Genomic DNA, 20,095 nt, shown 5'->3' with positions numbered 1-20,095 from the left:
CCCTTGTCCTTCCTGAAGTGCAGCATTATGCTACGTTGGATAGGTCTCCGGACGTGCTGTTGTTGCACATAGGGGGTAATGACCTGAGTATCAGGGCCTCAAGGGATCTTATTCGGGATGTGAAATGAGATTTCTTGTGTTTAGGGTCAGCGTTTCCGGAGACGGTGGTGTTATGGTCAGATATAATTGGCAGAGCAACCTGGAGGGGGGCCCGGTCTGTTGATCGGATCAACAAGACCAAGATAAAAGTCAATAAGGCTGTGGCTAAGTTTGTGGTGCATAATGGGGGACTGGTGGTCTGCCATTGCGAGTTGGAGCAGATCATCGGCCTGTATTTAAGGGCCTATGGTGTGCATTTGTCAGCCGTGGGGATTGACATGTGGTTCCTGGGGCTCCAGGATGGGCTGCAGCGGACCTGGCAGCTGAGGCAGGCCTGCCACGCATGAAGTGGTCACTGGTGGGAGTCTGTGGCATTAGTCTCTGGTTGGTGAAGGTTGGAATGGTGGAAGGTAAACAGGATATGGTGTGGGGACAGGTTGGACCTATCTCAGTATGGGTATACTCCGTAGCTGGAAATAATAGGCTACCGGTCATCGGGCTGCAGTGGCAAGAAGGTGACAATGGTTCATCCCTGAGCTGGTGGGATCACAGCGAGGAGCCAGGATGCTGAATTGGTGGTGGTGCAGCCGATGCGGTATATATACCTTCCTTCATGAGCCTCAGACAGAGTAGTAGTTTAAAAAAGTTGGGGTTTATATATGTGGTATATATATATATTTCTGTTTTTATATATATATATATATATATTGTGACAGGAAGTCAGGTAAATCTGTGGGTGTTGTCACAGATGGGACATACATTTCTGCCTTGTTTGGACAATACACCAATTGTTATTAGGCGTCGGCTGCAAACGTAGCCAGAAAAGACTAAAGGCCGTTGGAAGACTTCAGCTGTTCAGAATGAGGCAATTAAGGCCTCTATAAGTAGTCCAGAGGATTACCACTAATTTGCTGCATCATCCTGAGTCTTTGTGAGTAAGGAGAGCAGTGCCAGAAAGTCTCCTGAGGAGGTGAGGAGAGGATTGATTTTTCTGTGTGATAAAAATCAAGACTATTGTTTTTCTGCTGTATGACCAGCACTGTCTACCCATCAGTAGGCTGTGCTAGACTTCATAGATAGGTTCCTGTGTGGAAGGTAGACGCCCAAAGTGGCCAGGGTTTATTTTATGTTTGATTTTGTTTATGCTGTTTGGACGCTTGCACTTGTTTCCAGCAAGATGGAAGAATAAACCAAAATCTTTGTTTTCAACCGTCTTCGACTGCCTGTCTGTATAAATTCAGTGTGTGGTGAACCCATCCAAGGGGTCACACACCCCGCTATCGAGCTAACCCCTTACATATGGTGGAGTGCCGCGGGCAGTTAAAGTAAACCCAAAATGGAGGAGATACTGAAACAGCTGGCTATAGCAAATGCAAATCAACAGCAGACGAATGCAGGTTTGCAGCAGAGCATTGCAGCTCCACAACAGGCTCACGCAGCTCAACAACAGGCTTACCAAGAGAGCATGGCGGCTCAACAACAGGTGGTTTACCAAGAGAGCATGGCAGCTCAACAACAGGTTCAACAAGAGAGCCTTGCAGCTTACCGAGAGGGAGCATTGCTGGCTTGGAACAGAGACACCAGCAGCAAATGGAGGCCATCATGAAAGCTTCAGAGACAGCAGACCGAGGCTGGGAGTCAGGCCAGTAACATACCGACTTTTCAGGTACGACACTTATTGCCAAAGATGACTGCAGATGAGGACCCTGAGATGTTTCTGACCACGTTTGAGAGAGCAGCGGAAAAAGAGAGAGTTGGCCTAAAGACCAGTGGGCTGGACTAGTGGCCCCCCTATTATCTGGAGAAGTCAGATATCTGGAGCTTGCAGACGATTGAAATTGGAAATATTGGCACGTTTCGGTGTAACCCTGGATGTCCGTGCTCAGCGGGTCCACAATTGGAGTTATCAGCAGAGGAAGCCAGATGTATGACCTCATCCATTTGGCTAGGAAATGGCTGCAGCCAGAAACTCTGTCCAGACCAAAAATGTTGGAGTAGTGATGGACAAATTTCTTAGGTCTCTTCCTAACACCCTGCAGAAATGGGTGAACCATGGTGGTCCGGAAACCGCAGGCAAACTTGTAGACCTGGTCGAAAGGTACCTAACAACAGAGAATTTGTCCTCTTTCACTAGAGACGCACAGACTTTTCACCCCAAGACCAGACCCTCCCCACCTATAGGTAAGACTGCATCAAGGGATGGGGGTGGAGAGAGGTACCAAGGAGCAACTAGAGGAATTATCGAGACTACTACTAATGTTTGGCGAGAGCGGCCTGGGAGACCCATCCCACAGGAGAGGACCAGAAGGTTGATTTGTTACCGTTGCCGGGAAGACGGACATGTAGCAGCGGTTTGCCCAGCGGGTGATGAACCCATGCAGTGTGACTTTCTGACAGAAAGACGACAGTCCCTTTTTGCAACCACATGCACTGCAGTAAAGGAAAATGAGAAACCTTTATATAGAATGTGCTTATATGGTAAAAATGTTGTGGTATTGTTGGATTCAGGTAGCCTGGTCACCTTAGTGAAAAGTGATCTAGTGATGGGAAAAACCTTACATCCTAGCAAAATGGCTGTAGTTTGTCTACATGGGGACACTCGAGGATATCTGGTGACTACGGTTTCCTTTTAAACCTCCCTCGGTAACTTGTGTCACCAGGTGGGTTTAGTTACCAAACTGCCACATGACGCCATTGTTGGAAGGGATTTCACAAAATTCTGGGAACTCTGGGACTGCCCAGATTCCCCAGTAGGTGGTTCTTCTGAGTCTGAACCATCTATTCTAGAAGTCTACAGTTTTATGTTTAGAACAGAAGATAGATGGTAAAGAGCAGGCATTATATGATGCCCGTTTAGAAGGCAGAAACCGAGCCAAGCACCTTCGCCACACGATTCAGGCACTGAGGAGGCAGTTCAGCGGTGCACTTCCATTAGCCCAACAGGAGAAATTCTCCAAGACAATAATGGAGCTGCAGAGTGACAAGATGAAGACTGTTAATGAAATGCAGCTTGTGCAACAAGAATGGAGGGATATTGAGACCCGTGCCTTAGAGCTAGAGCTAAAGCTGAAGGGCTTGGAAGAGCTTATTGCCACCCTTAAAGATGCTAGAGGAGCTCAGAAGGTTACGGAATGGCACAAGAAAATGGAGGAAGTGCGTCTGCAGGACCTAAAACGAACTTGTGAGTTAAATCAGAAGAAAGAAGAAATTACATTTTTGAATACTGTCATGTCTGAACAGGAGCGAACAATTATCAATCTGGAGGAAGAGCTTGTTCAACAAGGCAAGTTTCATGAGGAACGTCAAATGGCCTGGGATCAAAGAGAGGTGGAACTTGAGCGTCAGCTAGATATGTATGAGCAGCAACAACATGAAGTGCTTATCACTGCACGGAAGTTTGAAGAAGCTACTGGAGAAATGCCTGATGCTAGTCTACCCCTACCACAACAACTTGACCTAGCGCTGCACAAAATAAAAGAGCATGTGCGCACCATCCTGGAAACCAAAACCATATGCCAAACGTTACAAGAGAAACTTAAAGAAAAAGGAGCGCTCCTCTGGACAGCTGAGCAAAATGTTTTGAGTCGTGACAAAGTGATAAATGAACTGAGATTGCGAATACCTGCAGTCAAAGACAGAGAGAAGTTGCTATCCGAGTTTAACCAAAAAGAAGAGGATTCAGAGATGCGCCAGGCCTTAAAAGTTGCTCATCAAACAATTGAGAATATGCAAGTTCGACTTAATCAAAAAGAAGAAGTTGTTAAGAAATATCAACATCTTTTAGCCAAAGCGTGAGAGGAACAGCAAGAGAGTGGAAAAAAGCATGCAGAAGATCTTAAAGCGCTACATCTGAAGCTGGATGTACATTCAGATGCCTCACTTAGCAAATTTTAGGAGGCTGCTCTGGAGCTTGTGAAGAGACCAACTCTGGAAGTGCCATCCACAGCTCACTTACTGCGCTTAGCAGACATGGAGCAGACAGTGGCTGAACAAAACAACTCCCTGTCTGCCCTCTCCATCAAACTGAAGAATTCCAGTGCAGAACTGGAGTACCAGAAGCAGATACATCTGCCTAAAATGAGTGAACTGGAAAACCATAAAGCCAGGCTTGAAGAGAATTACATTATGGAGATCAAAAAACGTAAGAGTGAAGCTGAGACACTAAGAGCACGGGTGTCTGAGATAGAAAAGGAAATGAATTACTTGAATACTGAACTTGAAGCCCAAAAAGAGGCAAACACCAGAGCTCCAACTGCAACAATGAAGAATCTTGTGGAAAGCTTGAAGAACCAAGTATCCCACAAGGAAAAGCAGCAGAAGGCTTTAAGCAAAGCTCTGCTTGCTCTTCGGGCAGAAATGACTGCTCATGCTGAACAGCAGATTATTTCCACTGCAGCACAAAAGGAGGACAATTTAAACATTCAGCAGATTGTTGACAGACAGACCAAAGATTTAAAGGCACGGATTGAAGATTTAAATGAGCTACAACTAAAGCTTAAAGAGGCCCGAAAAACTAGCAAGGCTAGAGAGAATAACTTTACAGAAGACCTTGAAAACCTAAACCAAGACTTGCAAACAAAGCAGAAAACCCTTAATAAGCAACAGAAGGAAAAAGATGAAGTAGACAAGGACAATGAGGAACTGAAAAAAAGGGTGAAACGTTTGATGAGCAGCGTACAGAGCAAGTCCGATCTGGACAGTAAACAGAGCATGATAGATGAGCTTCAGAAGAAAATTAGACAGTTTGAACTGGTGACGGATCATGCCCCATTGAAGTGCATGGCACAGAACAAAGAGACCAATTGGAGAATAAATAGGTGGTTCCTGGCCCTCCAGGAATTTAGTTTTGTGGTAATGCATCGCCCCTGTGCTAAAATGGGGAATGCAGATGGGTTGTCCCGAGTGCATGCCTGCCTCGCAACCTGTATCCCAACCCTAGGGTTGAAACAAGAGGGGGGGGTATGTGACAGGACATCAGGTAAATCTGTGGGTGTTGTCACAGATGGGACATACATGTCTGCCTTGTTTAGACAATATACCAATTGTTATTAGGTTTCGGCTGCAAACGTAGCCAGAAAAGGCTAAAGGCCGTTGGAAGACTTCAGCTGTTCAGAATGAGGCAATTAAGGCCTCTATAAGTAGTCCAGAGGATTACCACTAATTTGCTGCATCATCCTGAGTCTTTGTGAGTAAGGAGAGCAGTGCCAGAAAGTCTTCTGAGGAGGTGAGGAGAGGATTGATTTTTCTGTGTGATAAAAATCAAAAGACTATTGTTTTTCTGCTGTATGACCAGCACTGTCTACCCAGCAGTAGGCTGTGCTAGACTTCATAGATAGGTTCCTGTGTGGAAGGTAGATGCCCAAAGTGGCCAGGGTTTATTTTATGTTTGATTTTGTTTATGCTGTTTGGACGCTTGCACTTGTTTCCAGCAAGATGAAAGAATAAACCAAAATCTTTGTTTTCAACCGTCTTCGACTGCCTGTCTGTATAAATTCAGTGTGTGGTGAACCCATCCAAGGGGTCACACACCCTGCTACCGAGCTAACCCCTTATAATATATATATATATATATATATATATATATATATATATATATATATATATATATATATATGTATTGTGACAGAACGAGGCTCTGTCCCTATGAAATTTGAGGTAAAAGGGACACAGGGTTTGCATATCTGCAGACCGCAAGACTACAGAGTGTAGAGTTTAAATGGGGAAAACAGCTCTGTCAGTTTTCTCCAGGTTTTTCTAGTTTAGAATGGGCCTCTGTAGTTTGGAGATCCCTCAGAGACTTGGGTGGGACGGGATCTCTAACCTTGTGTCCAGATCTTATAGACAGTCAGCAGGTTGTGTTCCCAGGTGCACACAGCCCATATAATGAGGGACTAGTCAGAACAGTGAGTGGAGGAAGGTGGAGTGTGTTCAGCGTGTCACTGCTACTGTATGAAGACAGACCTGTGTAGGGAAAGCTGTCTGCCTGTGTGAGACTACATCTCTGGTGAGGGGGGACTTGGTGCCTGATGGACTGGGAGGCTGGTAGACCTGAGGTGACTAGCAAGTCCAAGGGGGCTAAAGGAAGTCCTGAAGTCTGGGAGACAGTGGGCTGGAGAATTCTGTTGAGACCAGGTTTACAGGTAACTGCAAGGCAAAGTAAACCTAGGAGCCAGGAGGATTAGCATTTTTGGTTATGTGAACTTTACTGGAGAAAAACCCCTGTGTGGGAAATCCTATGTATGAACTTTAACTTTGTTCCTTTTAATAAAAATGGGCTGCCATGCCCTCAAACCTGACAACTGACTGCTGTGGACTCGCTGAAAAATGCATTTACCACTTGAGTTAAACACCCCCATATCACAGTGATGGATTAGGCGGGCATCTAGACGGTGAAATCCGGTTCCTTGCTCCATGGTGAGTTGCAGCAGGAACTACTGCTAGCTGTGTGTGGCAGCCAGGAGAACAGCATTGTGCAGTTCAGTTGCATACAGGTGGTGCACCTGTGAGATTTTTTTCTTTTCACTGCTGTACATGCGACTGCAAGGATGAGGCAGTCAAAAGACAAGAAGTTCATGTTAACCCTTTCATGCCTATGCCTATGTATGACATTTGGTGTTTACAAGTTAAAATCCATATTTTTGGCTAGAAAATTACTTAGAACCCCCAAACATTATATATATATTTTTAGCAGAGAATCTAGAGAATAAAATGGCGATTGTTGCAATATTTTATGTCATACGGTATTTGTGCGGCGGTGTTTTAAACACAACTTTTTGGGAAAAATTTACTTTCATGAATTTTAAAAAAATGAAAAAGTAAAATTAGCCCAATTTTTTTGCATAATGTGAAAGATGATGTTATGCCGAGTAAATAGATACCAAGCATGACACGCTTTATAATTGCACGCACTCGTGGAATGGCGACAAACTACGGTAACTAAAAATCTCCATAGGCGACGCTTTAAACTTTTTTTACGGTTACCAGGTTAGAGTTACAGAGTAGGCCTAGTGCTATAATTATTGCTCTCGCTCTTACGATCGTGGCGATACCTCACATGTGTTATTTGAACACCGTTTTCATATGCGGGCGCGACTTCCGTATGCGCTTTCTTTGCTGCGCAAGCTCGCGGGGAGGGGGGCGCTTTAAAAAATTTTTTTTTGTTTTCTTATTTATTTATTTATTTTTTCTAATATTAAATTTTTTTTTTTTTTACATTTTGATCACTTTTATTGCTGTCACAAGGAATGTAAACATCCCTTGTGACAGCAATAGGTCGTGACAGGTACTCTTTATGGAGGGATCGGGGGTCTAAAAGACCTCCGAGCCCTCCTTTGCACTTCAAAGTATTCAGATCGCCGAAAACGGCGATTCTGAATACTGTGTACTTTTTTAAATCCGGCGCCATTGGCATCTGAGAAACCCGGAAGTGACGTCATGACGCCGCTTCCGTGGTTTCAATGCGGACACTGAATCAAAGCCATTTACGGCTTTGTTTCAGAGCGCGCCGAGACGCTGGAGGCGCCGGATCGTGGATCGGGTCTCCCGGTGGGACGGGAGGCCCGGTCAGAGCGGCGAGAGGCGGCGGGAGGGGGGGGATGTCCCCTCCCGCTCCTCCGGCATAACAACTGAGCGGCTTTTAGCCGCATCGGTTGTTATGTTTGGAAAGCCGATCGCCGGCTCTAAACAACGGTACCGGTATGATGCCTGCGGCTGCAGGCATCATCCCGGTATAACCCCTGAAAGCCGAGGACGCATATATGCGTTCCGTCGGCGTGAAAGGGTTAAAGCAAGTTAAAGGGGAAGTGAGCTCAGGGTGGCCTGAGAAGATGTCTCCACCTAGGAGGGCCAGTCAAAAGGGGCCAGTTGTGTATGAGACCGTGAATGAGTCGTTCAAGCCGAAGCAGACTAAAGAGTGGAATGCAGTTCAAGGGGCTATGATCTGTGCCTCTGATTACATGCAACCCATGCTACCTACAGAGGAGGTTGGAGACTTCCTGGAAAATTTTGAAAAAGTCACTGTAAGGAGGAAATGACCTAGAGACCGGTGGCCAAAATTGCTGCAAACCTTTTAACTGGTAGAGTACCGGTCGGTTCACCATTTGATGGACGGTGACCACGATGACTACTGGCAGTTGAAAGAGGAAATCCTTCTTAGAAGAGAGTTGCATCACATCATGGGACGCCAGCAATAATCCAGCAAAGGGAGGTCATCACCCATAGCAACGGGAGAGGCATCACTGCGACAACAAAGCATGAGTGTGTACTAGCCCTGGGTTTTCTGCAAACATATCGGTAGTCACCCCTGGCAACAGTGGCAAGAAGTCTGTGTGGCCTGCAGGGGGTACCAATGAGGAATGTAAAGATGTGTATTATGGCCGCTTATGTGAAGTGGTCAGCCCAGAAAGAAGGTCACAACAGTCTGTAACCACCATGAGGTGTAGCCAACCATCTTTGGAGTGCTGGTCTGCTGTTACCCCTAGCAACAGGGATCCTGTGTTACATGCAGGGGGTGTTGGTGGTTCCGGAAAGGCTGCAGTGTTTCTCCATGACCACATGGAAGAGTCAGCCTATGGAGACACCACAGATAAGAGACAACACACTCAAATGAAGGCTATGACAATGGCTACAGAAATTGGTAAGACTGTTGCAGTTTATGGGACAGAACCCAATGAAGTGGAAGTGTGTTCAGCGGGGAGAGCGGCAGTACAGGTGGACTTGCTACAGTGGGCTACCCAGAGTAGGGGGAGGCACAGGGTAAAGCCCAACTGTCAGCAGGACTAAAGATGAAAAAGGACATGGGGACTCTGTATGTACCTGGTGGAATCCAGCAGAATGCTGGAAGAGCTGTACTAGGGGTGACCAAAGAAATCCATATACCATGTTCCCTAGTGACAGAGACAGGTGCTGTGGGGTTGCCCAGGGAAACCTCCCAGGAGCCCACAGTGTTGGAGCGGAGGATTTCCCAGGTCAGCCATGGAGCTGCTCAAGTGGTTAAGGGGTCACCCAGAATAGCTACAGCTATGTCTAAGTGTCATGATGATCCTCTAAAGGTTGAGAAATGTATTTCTGGAAATGTCATATTTGAGAATAATGTTGGTAATATGTTTACTAAAAAGGATGGGAGGAGGATGACTTCTGTGACCGCCAGAGGCAGAGCTGCAGGGTTGTCTGTGGAAACCTCCAGGGATCTCCCTGTGTTGGAACTAGAGGTTGTCCAGGACCACTCTGGCACTACTCTGGGGGAACAAGGAGGGACTGCACCACACACTGAGAGTGTGTGGGTGCAGACCACCCGCCTGGTATGTGACCAGATTGGTGAACAATTTATTCACCCTCTTAAAGCTGGTAATGTAAAGCTGGATGTGGTGGTCCTAATCTGCCACTTCCTGATCCACAGTCCGTCTTCTTTCTTCTACTCCTCGTGCTGCCTCCTGGGGAATGGGGGAGTGGTGTCTTGTGTGTGTCCACGTCGCGCTGCACGGCTCGCGCATGCACAGTAGGGAATCGAGCGGGGAAGCCGCAAGGCTTCACTTCCTGATTCCCTCACCAAGGATGGTGGCGGGGCAGCCGAGACCCGAGCGATTGCTCGGCTTCGGCTGCCGTCATCGCGGGCACCCTGGACAGGTGAGTGTCCTTATTTAAAGTCAGCAGCTACAGTGTTAGTAGCTGCTGACTTTTAATTTTTTTTTTTAAACCGTACCTCTTCTTTAAAGCATAAGTTCCATTTTTGTGTGGAACTCCGCTTTAAGCAAGGAATTTTAAAAATATTGATGAACTTGAAAAGTTTTGTGGGACAAATGGTATAAGGTATAAAAATTCTAACTTCTGTCTAATTACCAATTCATATAGTAGGTGAAAATACAATTAAACAATATATTGATTAATTTCATTAATCCAATGACAATTGCAGATTATCTGCAAGCATCATTTTACATAGGAGCTGCTGCATTTTGAGAACTGAAAGGCGGTTATAGTTCCCCCATAGATATCCCCTATACTAATAATGCATTATAAGGCTTGTTAGAGTTCCCCCTTAGTGATTAATGCTTGTATGAAAATGTATCCTTGAGCTTCTAGGACAGGGGTGTCCAAACTTTTTTCAAAGAGGGCCAGATTTGATGAAGTGAACATGCGTGAGGGCCGACCATTTTGCCTGACATTTGAACCATTAAAATTTGGTCTAAGTGTGTTCGTTCGAGCACTAATACACTGCCTAACAATAATTATCTTGCATTTGTGGCTATGTGTGGTGAAGAGATGAGCGTGGGCGTGTTATTTGGACATACCTCATTTATCGGCGTATAACACACACCTTCACTTTAGGAGGAAAGAAAAAATGTAAATAAAAAACTGTGAAGCAAAATAAGGGTCATTGCCCATCAATGCAGCCTAATCAGTGCCCATGTGCAGCCTCGCCATTGCCATGAATGCAGCCTCTCCATTGCCATGAATGCAGCCTGATTGATGTCCATCTGCAGCCTCGGAGGGAAGGGGAGGCGGGATGAGCCCCAACAGATTACATACAGGAGAATCTCCTGTTTACACAGCAGCCTTTTTAATACAATTTCTCCCTCCTCCTATGATAGACAGAGGAGTTGTCCAATGGCAGCTCAGGAGACGGGACTTCCTATTACAGATGTCACAGAGTAAACAGGAGATTCTCCTGTATGTAATTTGACAGCACTCGTTCCCCCTCTCCCTGTCCCCTCCGAGGCAGCGCTGATAAATATAGTATGTATCCAAATTACCAGGGGGGCCACATTAAACTGGAACGGGGGCCGCAATTGGCCCCCGGGCTGGACTTTGGACATGCCTGTTCTAGGAGAATTAAGCCAGGAACCTTGGCAATATTATTGTTATTATGTCCTAGGCAAAGAGCATAAACATTAGATAAGCTGCAGTAGAAACGAGATATCTGTCGGGCACAAAGAAGATTGCTATATTTTATGCATGGTGTATAATTGTGACGAATATTACTTGTATAACCTAATAACTTAGATATGATTGGCTGGGACAAGGGCGTCCCTTTCTTGTATGATTTGATTATGAACAAGTACGCATTAGAAAATAAAGCTAGTGTGGACATACCATCTGTGCGTGTGGATGTTTTTCACTGCCAATGCATTGGGGAGCCTCCATACCTCCAGATTGTCCTTAAAACCCGGGTCTAGTTGAACCAGCAACCTTACAGATGGTACCAGGAGTGGAGCAGTCGTCTTGCAGGTATTTGAAGATCTTTGTAAAGATTTTATTTGCAAAGAATATTCACTTACTCTGTCAGCGATTGATCGCACTCATATTTTTTTTTTTATGCCCAGGGGGCTAGGTTGGCCTTCCCTGTGGTAGATGTAAGGGTTGTGTGGATTAGAGATATTTTTCCTGCTTGGATGGCCGGAATAAAGGTAAAAGATATTGTCCCGCTTGGATGGCCGGACTTAGTTTAAGAGATACTGTATTTGTTGGTGTATAATACTCATTTTTTTTACCCTGAAAACAGAGGGTAAACTGTGATTGCGTGTTATACGCAGGGGGCTGTGGAAAGGTTTTTTTTTCCCTGAAACTTCCCTCTTAAAGTTAGGGTGTGTTTTATACCCCTATGCGCGTTCTCCGCCGATAACTACGGTATATTGTCCCGCCTGGATGGCCGGACTAGAGTAGGGAGTGAGAGCGCTATTGTTGTCTCCCACAATAAAGGACGGATGTATGGATCTCTAAGGCCCCGTACAGACGACCGAACATGTCTGCTGAAACAGGTCCGCGGACCAGTTTCAGCAGACATGTTCGGTCGTCTGTACAGCCGAGCGGACAGGATTCCAGCGTACATTTGCCCGCCGGGCCTTTTTCCAGCGGGCAAATATTTCCAAACTTGTTTAGAAACAGCCCGCTGGAATCCTGTCCGTCGGACATGTTCGGTCGTCTGTACAGACCTACCGTACATGTCCGAGCGGCCGCCATCCCTCGCATGCGTCGAATGACTTTGACGCATGCGTGGAAGCATTGAACTGGCAGGGCCGCGCACGTCGCCGCGTCATCGTCGCGGCGACGGCGCGGCCTCGTCACCGTGTATCGAGTACGCGCGGATTTCTGTATGATGGTGTGTACAGCCATCATACAGAAATCCCCGGGCAGACATGTACGCTGAAAACGGTGCGGCGGACCGTTTTCATCGTACATGTTTGCCCGTGTGTACAAGGCCTTAGAGGTTATATAATCGCGATTTCTTTCTTGATTGGCCATTGTTTAAATGTTCTTAAAGGTTGTTATATGATTGAAAGTATATACATGTATATATGACATCTAAATGTGATTACTGCTTAACTGGTTTATTGTTTATATGTTTTTATATCCCCCTAGGTCCTAGGTGGCTATTAAGGCAAACTTAAATTTAAAGATGTATACACAGAATACATATCTCAGTTTGCTTTTGCTTATTTTTCTATCGCATAGAGGTAGAAGTTATAATCTTGTATAGAGGTATAAGAATATTGTTGGTGCCTGGTAAGTGCCCAGTGTGTGAGTGGACTGTTAGTTTGCTCTTACAGTAAGCAGACATATTTTAGAGTATAAGAACATTATTAATGTCTCATAGATGTTCTGAATGTGTTGTGGGTGTACCGTTGTGTTATTACAGAAGTCACACATATTTAATATCAAGTGTGCAGGGTGGGTATCATTCAAGGATCAGTATTTCGTGGGGATATTCCTGGAGTAGTGAGTATAGACACTGACACGGGATCATTGAGGGGGCAGAAAGGGGGGTCTGTCTTACAAGTTACATTTTGAGAAAATCGTCTGTTAAAAGATGATTTAAGGGTCAACCTGGTAAGGGACAAGTCTACCCTAGAAGGGGCTAATTTGTGACCATCTGTATAACTTTGTTGGTCATAGACTGTGTCACACATATATATGTATCTGTCATTTCCCCTAGTCAGTCCCACCCCCTTACAGTTAGAACACACCCAGGGAACATAATTAACCCCTCCCTCACCCCCTAGTGTTAACCCCTTTCCTTGCCAGTGACATTTTTATAGTAAGCAATGCATTTTTAGAACATTTGTCGCTAGAAAAATGCCAATGGTCCCAAAAATGTGTCCGCCATAATGTCGCAGTACCGATAAAAATCACTCATCGCCGCCATTACTAGTAAAAAATAATAAAAAAGTCATAAAACTATCCCCTATTTTGTAGACGCTATAACTTTTGCGCAAACCAGACGCTTATTGCGATTTTTTGGAACCAAAAATATGTCGAACAATACGTATCGGCCTAAACTGAGGGAAAAAAATATTATTTTTAGTTCATTTTGGGGATATTTATTATAGCAAACAGTAAAAATGATTTTTTTTTTTTTTTTTAAATGTCGCTCTATTTGTTTATATCAAAAAAAAGAAAAAAAACGCAGAGGTTATCAAATACCATAAAAAAATCTATTTGTGGGGAAAAAAAGGACGCCTATTTTGTTTGGGAACCACGTCGCACACACGACCGCGCAATTGTCAGTTAAAACTACGCAGTGCCGAATCGCAAAAACTGGCCCGGTCATTGACCAGTAATATGGTCTGGGGCTCAAATTGTTAAAAAATAACAAAACACTAAAGTTAGCCCAATTTTTGGCGATAATGTGAAAGATGATGTTACACCGAGTAAATAGATACCTAACATGTCACACTTTACTATTGCAAACACTCATGGAATGGGGCCAAACTTCAGTACTTTAAAATCCCCATAGGCGACGTTTTTTTTTTTTCAGGTTACCAGTTTATAGTTACAGAGAAGGTCTAGTGCTAAAAGTATTGCTCTCGCTCTAACGCACGCGTCAATACCTCACATGTGTGGTTTGAACGGTGTTTACATATGTGGGCGGGACTTACGCAAGTCCCGCCCACATATGTAAACATCGTTCAAACCACACATGTGAGGTATTGACGCATGCGTTAGAGCGAGAGCAATACTTTTAGCACTAGACCTTCTCTGTAACTCTAAACTGTTAACCTGGAAAAAAAAATGAGCGTGTTCGCTTCTGACTGGGAGTTACTAGGGACAGGGGCGTTTTAATTATTATTATTTATTTTTGTTACGTAATAATTCACTAAGAACTCTCCTTCAGGCTGGAAAGCATGAGTTCAGGGGAAAAAACACAGCTCTCATGTTTTCAGCAGCCATTGCAGCTTTGTTCCTGCATGTGAGCTGAACTGAGCATGCTCAGACACTTAGAAATTTGTAACTTTCTTTTTGAGGGTGAAAATCACTTGGATGTCTCTGAGCATGCTCATAGAGCGTGGGTGGGTTAGTAATTTAAGGACATCCTAGAGACTGAAATTTGTTCATGTGATTTCAATTGCTTCATTACTAGCACACAAGCACACATGTTATAAAAAGTGTGGATCGAGCAGTCCTCAGCTGCCCTGAGAGGGGCAAGCTGGCAGGAATGTTGTTGCTAAACAGAAATGTTTTTTTGGAGCATGTTTATTTTAATTTTGCCAATGTTTTTTGTTAAATGATGTTCACTTTGATGTATTTGTCTCTGCTGCCTTATTTTGAAAAATATTTCTGAAGATGTTGGGACGGTTAACCTATGTTTATTTAGAATTTTTAAATTTATTTTTGTTTGTGTGTGTGTGTGTTTGTTTTTGTTTGTTTGTCTTTTTTGCTATCCTTGTTTTGTTGACCAATAAAAATGACTTTCAAATTTTGAAGTTTGTTTTTTGTTACTTTTTCATGCTACAGTCAGCTGCAGCTGAAATAGGTTTGGCCTAACAAATTAGGTGTGATTTTTGTCTAAGCTTCTTTCCTGGTGTGTAGGCATGAAAATTAAAGACAAAGTGGTAAGTATTTTCTTTTTACTGCAGTGGTCCTCAGCCCTCAAGTACCCCCGACAGGACATGTTTTGTGGATTTCTCTTATCAATAATTCAATAATTACTGTCTTTTAAAACACATGTGCAAGATGAAGGAAAACCTGCAAACATGGCCTGTTGGGGGTATTGGTGGACAGGCTTGAAGTGCTGATTTACAGCACTGTGCTTAAATCTAGCGCAAGGCAATCCTATTCTAATTGTGGGTGTTTGAGGGAAGCCAAGTGAGTGTTACAACGCCTGCTTGTGTTTTTTTTGGGTTGAGCTTTGTGTCCCTTTTCTTAAAATTGGCTTCACTTCCTGTCACACAGCTAAACAGGAAGTGAGGTTAAAGCCCAACCAGTCTTTTCTTGGGGTCAATCTAACTAGTGTCCCCATTAAGCAAATTGCACTGCTGTGTACACCCAAAATGATTAGTTAGCTTGGGGTTTAGTAAAGGCAAAGCCACTCTGCAGTACAAGCATAGTCGCTGAAAATCAGAGAGGAAGCACTGACGGTTTTAACATCCAATCCTGTAGAGGCAAAGTTTTTTTGTTTTCTTCCTTGCTTATCCACTTGTAATGCAAAGTGGATTTGCCTTTAGTAAATGGACCCCCAAAGTCCAAGATCCCTAATAATTTGGGGTGTACACAGCAAAATGCAATTTCCATAATGGGAAACTATTTAGATTGATCTGTGTGTCCCCAACAAAAGACATTAGTAAGGTTTTACCCTCACTTCTGTTTGGCTATGTGACAGGAAGTGAATGAATTTGAAGTAAAAAGTGACAACATTTGCGAGGTGTCTTCACCCTATTAGGGGTGCAGGCATCCCCCAAAAATGAGCAGCTAATACTTGTTTGCAAATTAAGAAAATTGTTTATTTAACATTGGGTGGTGTTTGTGGGGGGCCCTAACACACACATTCATACATATTAGCAACGCTGTATCCTGGCCTATTGGCATGGTTATATTTTCTTAGGCCTCTCAATAAAACTCTCTGAAATTTGTGCTTAAACTAGAACTATAATCAACACTTTTTATTTTCTTTAATTTTGGATAGAGTGAGGGAGGGTTATAGGCCCTGTCAGTTTATTTTGTATTATCTGTGTCCAATTGGGGAGATTTGCCTTCACTTCCTGCCCCATAGCCAAACAGGAAGTGAGAGAAAAACTATGCAAATTAAGGGAATACAGTGCCCCCCTCCCCCCCAGAACTAGTGTGTGTGTCCCCTGAAAATTCCTGGGCGGGTCATACAAAAACAGGGTGTGGCCTTGACAGGAATGCCGTGGGGTCCCCCAAATATCCATACCAGGCCCTTCAGGTCTGGTGTGGATTTTAAGTGGAACTCCACCCCAAATTAAAAAAACAAATGGCGTGGAGTCCCCCTAAAAATCCACACCAGACCCTTATCCGAGCACGTTAACCTGGCCGGCCGCAGAAAAGAGGGGGGACAGAGTGCGGCCCCCCCTCTCCTGAACCGCACCAGGCCACATGCCCTCAACATGGGGAGGATGTCCCCATGTTGATGGGGACAAGGACCTCATCCCCACAACCCTTGCCCGGTGGTTGTGGGGGTCTGCGGGCGGGGGGCTTATCAGAATCTGGAAGACCCCTTTAACAAAGGGGACCCCCAGATCCCGCCCCCCCCTGTGTGAAATGGTAATGGGGTACATTGTACCCCTACCATTTCACCAAAAAAAATGACAAAAGTGTGAAAAATGACAGTAGCCGGTTTTTGACAAATCTTTTAATAATATCTTCTTTCCGCGGTTTTTCTTCTTCTTTCATTCGGGTTTCTTCCTCTGCTTCTTTCTTGGGTCTTCTCGTCCACATCTTGCCCGACGTCTTCTTCTATCTTCTTCTCCGTCCGTCGGCCTTCTCGTCCCGCATCTTCTTGGCGCTGTGCTTGAAATTGAAGACCCCGCCGTGTTCCGCTTCTGAGACACCGCCCCCCTTTGACGCCACAGGTAAACTCATATGAAAGTCCGCGTGTGGTATATGTGCGTCAGAGGGGGGCGGGGTCACATGAGCGTCACACTGCGGGAACTTCAATTGGAAGCTCGTCCGCATAGTGCGGCAGCTTCTTCTCCGGACGGCGCTCTTGAAATTGAATTCCCCCGCTGTGTGATGCTCTGTGACCCCGCCCCCCTCTGACGCACATGACTTTCAAATGAGTTTACTTGTGGTGTCAGAGGGGGGCGGGTCCCAGGAGCGGCACACGGCGGCTAATTCAATTTCAAGCGCTGCGTCCGGGGAAGAAAAAGAGGTGGACGAGAAGGCTGACGGACGGAAAAGAAGATAGGAGAAGACGCCGGGCAAGATGCGGAACGAGAAGGCCGACGGACGGAGAAGAAGATAGGAGAAGACGTCGGGCAAGGTGTGGACGAGAAGACCCAAGAAAGAAGCAGAGGAAGAAACCCGAATGAAAGAAGAAGAAGAACCGCGGAAAGAAGAGAATAAAAGATTTGTCAAAAACCGGCTACTGTCATTTTTAACACTTTTGTAATTTTTTGGGGGTGAAATGGTAGAGGTACAGTGTACCCCATTACCATTTCACACAGGGGGGGCCAGGATCTGGGGGTCCCCTTTGTTAAAGGGGTCTTCCAGATTCTGATAAGCCCCCCGCCCGCAGACCCCCACAACCACCGGGCAAGGGTTGTGGGGATGAGGCCCTTGTCCCCATCAACATAGGGACATCCTCCCCATGTTGAGGGCATGTGGCCTGGTACGGTTCAGGAGAGGGGGGGGCCGCACTCTGTCCCCCCCTCTTCTCTGCGGCTGGCCAGGTTAACGTGCTCGGATAAGGGCCTGGTGTGGATTTTTAGGGGGACTCCACGCCATTTTTTTTTATTTCGGGTGGAGTTCCCCTTAAAATCCACACCAGACCTGAAGGGCCTGGTATGGATATTTGCGGGGAACCCTACGTCTTTTTTTTTTTTTTTTACGACGGGGTTCCCCTTAATATCCATTCCAGACCTGAAGGGCCTGGTAATTTAATTTGGGGGAACCCCTGCACATTTTTTAAATTTTTTATGAATGAATCCTCTCTGAATTGTCAGAGCCAACAATTCATTATTGCCGCGTGAATTTTAAATGACTTTTTTTCCTTCAGAATGTCATTTTGTGCAGGGACAGTTCTAAGTGCGGGAAAAATGCGCTATTTCACATGCTGACTTTACACCCCCCCCTAGGTACGAAATTTAAAGGAATATTTAATTTTTATTGTTTCACTTTAAGCATTATTAATTTCACTGCTCCCAAAAAAACGGCCGTTTAAAAAAATAAAAAAAAACATTGATACATGTCCCCTGGGGCAGGACTTAGGCCCCCAAACACTTTTTAAGACAAAACTTGCGTATTATCCTTTAAAATGAACACTTTTGATTTCTCCCATAGACTTCTATAGGGAGTTCAGCGCGGCTTTACATATCACTTGCAATGCGCCGGCTGCTACGCTGGTTCATGCACCTAATTAAGGCTTCACCCGGCGCACTAATTAAGGCATGAACCAGCGCAGCACACAGAGAATAGTAAATCAGCCCCACAGTGTCTTTTCTACCAGATAGATAGATAGATAGATAGATAGATAGATAGATAGATAGATAGATAGATAGATAGATAGATAGAGCAGGAAGGCTAGTGAGTTTAGTTAAATTTACAGTGTGTAGAGGATATATATACATCCTAGCGTTGTACATATATTTATACACTGTATAGCTTAGCTAGATCAGCTATTCCTATTGTTAGGCAGTAGATTGTGCTAGATGCAGTGCTCTAACGTGTTGTATTGCCTGCATAGTGTTTAGTTTACACCTCAACATAGTACTCAGTGTTAGTGGACGTGTGCTATTTAATTGCACACATACACGCAGTTGCTGTTACTGTACGTGTGCTATTTGCACATAAACGCAGTCGCTGTTAATGCACGTGGGCTATTTAATTGCACATAAACGCAGTCGCTCAAACTGCACGTGTGCTGTTTTTTAGCCCATAAACGCAGTCACTGTTAGTGCTCGTTTGCTGTGTTTTTGGCCATAAACGCAGTCGCTCTTACTGTACGTTTGCTGTGTTTTTGGCCATAAACGCAGTCGATCTTACTGCACGTTTGCTGTGTTTTTGCCCATAAACACAGTCGATCTTACTGCACGGGTGTGGGTGTTTCTATGTGGGAAAAAACAAAAGATGTTTTCTCATAAGAATTGGCGACCACATGAAACCGATCTTCAAAAAGAAGGTAGTAACTGCCATTGGTTTACATATAGCCACCATCCACAGTTTTGACCCAAAGGTGATTATGTTTATGGCTTTGGACCACATCCCCCCAGATCTTAGGGGTGGTAGTGTGGATTCAGTCTTATTACAATCAGAAGCTTGATAGATCTACAGTTTAAAAGCCACTCAACATCCTGGCTTGAACGAGAATCTAAGTTTCAAATCTTTCCTTTGAATCTATCTGTCAATATAAGTTTATTTACCTATGTTCCTTTTTGCCCTCTACAGCAATTGTTGGCGTCTCCATCAATCTGGAGAATATGTACTTATACTCTGCTTATCCTTACCTTCCCCCTTCCCTTTTTCCCCCTTCATTTGCTTTCCCCTTGTTTGCTCCCCTTCCCCTTCCTTTTTTTAGTTACTTTTTACCCTTTCCCAGTCTTAGCTCCTTCTTCTCAATGCGTAAATATGAAGGCACTTTAAGGAAGTATGATAATATCCTGCCTCCTTTTATTAATGAAAAGATCCAACTGTATCTAATAAGTACACTGTAACTATATCTCATAAATATTTTTTTTTATTATTATTAATATTCAAAACTTGTTTAAGAACCTTGGGCCAAATCCTCAAAAGAGATACGCAGGCGGAACTGCTGTTCAGCCTGCGTATCCCTGTGCCTATCTTTGGAACTGATCCTCAGAAGCAGTTTTCCAAAGATAGGCAGAAGATCTGACATCTGTAAGAGACTTACACTGTCGGATCTTAGGATGCAGTACCGCATCCGCCGCTGGGGGCATTTCGTGTCGAAATGCCGCCTAGCGTATGCAAATGAGGACTTACGGAGATACACAAAGCTTTTCAGCTTTGTGTTTTCTGCGTAAGTTTACGTTTGCATACGTAAAATTAGTTCTGCTTTTACAAAGTGTAAACTAGTTACACCTTGTAAAAA

General features: G+C 44.6%; 1 protein-coding gene across 1 annotated transcript in view; it reads right to left on the bottom strand.

Annotated features, from left to right (window-relative positions):
• The window catches only part of GRIN2A (glutamate ionotropic receptor NMDA type subunit 2A), a 1,843,544-nt gene that overhangs the window by 411,830 nt on the left and 1,411,619 nt on the right, over positions 1 to 20,095 (bottom strand). The window lies entirely within an intron of this gene.

The sequence above is a fragment of the Rana temporaria genome, chromosome 6, assembly GCF_905171775.1.
Source record: "Rana temporaria chromosome 6, aRanTem1.1, whole genome shotgun sequence".
Classification (NCBI taxonomy): Eukaryota; Metazoa; Chordata; class Amphibia; order Anura; family Ranidae; genus Rana; species Rana temporaria.
Note: the sequence above shows the minus strand (reverse complement) of the source record. Positions and strands in the feature narration are given on the sequence as shown.